General features: G+C 36.1%; 1 long non-coding RNA gene and 1 other non-coding gene across 2 annotated transcripts; both read right to left on the reverse strand.

The window, feature by feature from the left end:
• Positions 1–741: 741 nt before the first annotated feature.
• Positions 742–2738, reverse strand: LOC144066840 (uncharacterized). Its single transcript, XR_013297751.1, has 2 exons — positions 2311–2738; positions 742–1049 (listed from the first exon to the last, which is right to left on the reverse strand). It is a non-coding gene; the product is annotated as an uncharacterized LOC144066840 (long non-coding RNA).
• Positions 2739–3272: 534 nt separating this feature from the next.
• On the reverse strand, positions 3273–3408 carry LOC144067589 (U11 spliceosomal RNA). Its single transcript, XR_013297998.1, has one exon. It is a non-coding gene; the product is annotated as a U11 spliceosomal RNA (small nuclear RNA).
• Positions 3409–3623: the final 215 nt, after the last annotated feature.

Consider the following 3623-nt stretch of genomic DNA (forward strand, 5'->3'; position numbering starts at 1 on the left):
TATACGGTATTAAATGTGCATTCAAAAGTTCTTTTTAACACCAAATCTAGGCCTGTAAGTTTAAAGTACAAAATTGAAATATGAAGTTGCAACAATGACCCAAGAGATGGGATGTAGTTTTATATATATCAAACAACAGATTTCCATGTGTGCACTAACTCAACTTGAGATCTTGTTTCTTAAACTCAGTGTTATTTGTCTCGGAAAAATGCTATCCAGAAAAGTACAGTCCCCAACATTAGGTTTATTATCTCAGTCCACAGATGTTTTGGAAGAAACACTTCATTAAGAACTTTTTAATACATGATAGTACAAAAGGCTCTTACAAATGGACAAACTCAAACATGCAATTGTCACCAAAGTTAGTACACGTACACAATAAATAACTGCATGTACGTATACATTATACTTCCAGGTTAGAACTGGAACCTTTTTTGTTGCAATTGTTTCGGTAGGCAAATTAATATCTACCAATCAGATATTTCATAATGGCGGTCACTTAGTTATGTTAGGGTAGAATCTGAAATATTCCACCGCTCGGGAAACGTCTACGAGTAGTCATGACGCACAAGTCATTTTTATCCAGGGGTCGCAGTGAAACAATTCCCACGTGCCGAAAGGAAGTTTTGAAGTGATACATTAAGCGTAGAGCCCTGACGTTGTACCCCCAACGCTGCGCATTCGTTTTATTTTCTGGAGGATTTGAAGATAAATGGAACACAAAGAAAACAGAGTCTCAGGGTGTGTTCAGACATTTCAACAGCTTTTAATGAAAGAAGCACACAAGATTCGACATCTATCTCCAGTATATATCTTTCCAGCAGGCAAAAATGGGCGTTAATTTGAATATTAGTGGGGAAATTATAATTTAGAAGGAACTTCCAAGTATAGCGTTATTTTCCATGGCTAGCTAGTCTTGGCAATTAAACTGTCATCGCTCAGGTGCTTGAGAATAATGTTAGGATCCTTCACATGATATCTGGCACATAGGCCAGAGCTGGAACATCCCATCTCAGACTTGAGACAGCCAGAGCTCCATTTGGTTGAATCTATCAATTGGAGAAAAACAAAAAGATGAATATTCTGTATAATAACGTATATGTTTTGGATCACATGCTAGTAAACTTAGTCTCCCGTGAATTGAGTTGTCACCCAAAAGACAGAGAGGAAAATTTGGAATCTGAGAGAAAATCGAACAATGTAATGTATGCAAATTTGGATGTTTTGAGTGTATAATACATGATGTTTGGCCAATCTCTCTGAGACTGCCCCCCACAAAACTTTATTTATAAGTCACCAAAGAGGGAATTCATAACATTTTGTAAATGTAAGCAATAGTTTTCATTTTTTTTAATTGGACTTAACTATGGTGGAAATTGGTAATGTTGGACATTTGGATTAAAAAGCTATTTGAAATGCTTTCTGATAGATAGGTTTGATGAGCTGACTGTTACTATTTGGGATATTGCAAATGTTTTATGAATGGGTATATGTTCCTAAGGAACAGATTACCGTATTTATTTGCATATAATGCACACGTGTCTAAAGCGCACCCATGATTTGTGACAAAAAAATTGTATAAATTTTTCCCCACTTTTTCTCAGCTCACATCAAGGATTGCACTGGTACTGGTAACTGGCAAATGCTGAATGTGTCGCCATGACAAAACATTTATCCACAACAAATGGTATGGAAATCTGGTAAAACAAACTACCAGAATGAACACAATCCTCAAATGGAATTTACAATTTTCAATCCTTAAAGTCATCATAATATTTAACATTGATCAAAGTCTGATTCATCGTCATCAGATTCACCTAACAATTGATTCCATTCTTCTTGAGTTCTTTTTTCTAAGTGTGAGCACCGGCCAGTAGAACGTGCGCTCAAGCCCCATGTGGGGGCCAAAGACAGGTTCTACGTCTCCAATTATAATGGCTGCCGAGGGGACTTTTTCACCGGTGGAGGGCAGTGTTTTACTGGGATTCGTGTATAACGCACACCCAGACTTTGCTTCGGTTTTTTGGTACAAAAGTTTGCGCGTTATACTCGAATAAATACAGTAGCTAAAATATATATCGTTTTCTCTTTATATCATGTTTGCCACAATTTTCAAGTTAATAGTTTATAATGACAGTTTTCTAAGTAATACATTAAATATTTATTTATAGTTTGAGAATTTTTACTTAGCTTTGTAAGATACCTCCACTCGTCTGTGTGAAGGCTTGATTAGTCACAAGTATAAATGCCTTTTTCTTTTATTTAATTTAAAAAAAAACGCACATAAAACAAAAGAATACTTTTGATTACCAGCATGATCTTTTAAGGCATGGGTGGATAAACTATTCCACAAAGGGCTGGAATCGGTGCAGGTTTTCATTCCAACCCATAAAGAGGATGGACAGCCTTTCACCAATCTGGTGTCCTACAAGTGAAATCAATGGATTGGAGTCTCATTTATCAAAGTGTCTGTGCCGGGTCGGATGGAACAAAATCCTGCAGTAACAGCGGCTCCCGAGGACTGGTTTGCCCACCCTTGTTGTAAGGGTTGTTTCTCGCACATGTTCATTATAGCAGTGTTTCCCAACGTTTTTTGAGCTGCGGCACACTTTGCATTGAAAAAATCTCAAGGGACACCACCATCGGATTTTTTTAATTTAAAACTATGACGCCTATATTAATAAGTCATTGTCATCAAAGTTTTATCAGCAGGAATCACATAAACATCCAAAATCATTCAAAAATAAAAAAAATCACACTGACCTGTCACCAAAAGTTGCGGACCCTGAACAACTTCCGGTTCGAGTGATGCAAAAATAAGTAATGTAATGTTTTTAATCGCATAATTTTATGGCTTTTCGCCAAATATTAATTAAATCTAATATTACGCAAAAAATGTGCTCAAAGACTGTACTTCGCTAAAAGTTGATGCCTTAGAAACCAAAAAACTTCCGGTTCTTGTTGGAGAAAAATAAGCAACAAAATGACAATTTCATAATTTGAATCTTGTAATAGTATAATCTATATTTCATCGTTCACCATATTTTGGTTTGGTTAACCATGTAACAGTTCAATTTTAACCTCTTTATATCCATATTATTTTTTCTCTGGATATTGCAATGTATGTTCTTGCAAATTCCAGCGGTACACCAGTGTGCCGCGGAGCAGGGGGTTGGACATTTCAGCATAATATATTTCATTTTACACGTGTGTCGTACAGCGATTATTCATGGGTTGGGATATGATGACAGTTAATTCTTTTACAGGGTTAGAGGGATGCTTGACACTCAGATCGAAAGCTGTCCCAAATGAAAAAATTGTGCTTCCGAAATCTCTTGATTTAGATTCCGCAAACCATACCTTAATCAAGGTACAGTTTGTAACATAGTAGTTGTAGAAGCCCTTTTAACAGTATGCTCATTCAAATTCCTAATATGTGTAATAGCAATACATATCTCTATCATGGTATAACACAATGGGACTTGCGTAGGCGGGATTTAAAGACAAATAAGCAAAATAATCAAATATATAATATAAACAACAATGTCTAAGTATTAGAGGAGATGTTGCCAATATATGACTGTTTAAACTATACCGTAACGTAGTGCATTTTGGGTACAGAT

The sequence above is a fragment of the Stigmatopora argus genome, chromosome 21 (assembly GCF_051989625.1).
Source record: "Stigmatopora argus isolate UIUO_Sarg chromosome 21, RoL_Sarg_1.0, whole genome shotgun sequence".
NCBI lineage: Eukaryota > Metazoa > Chordata > Actinopteri > Syngnathiformes > Syngnathidae > Stigmatopora > Stigmatopora argus.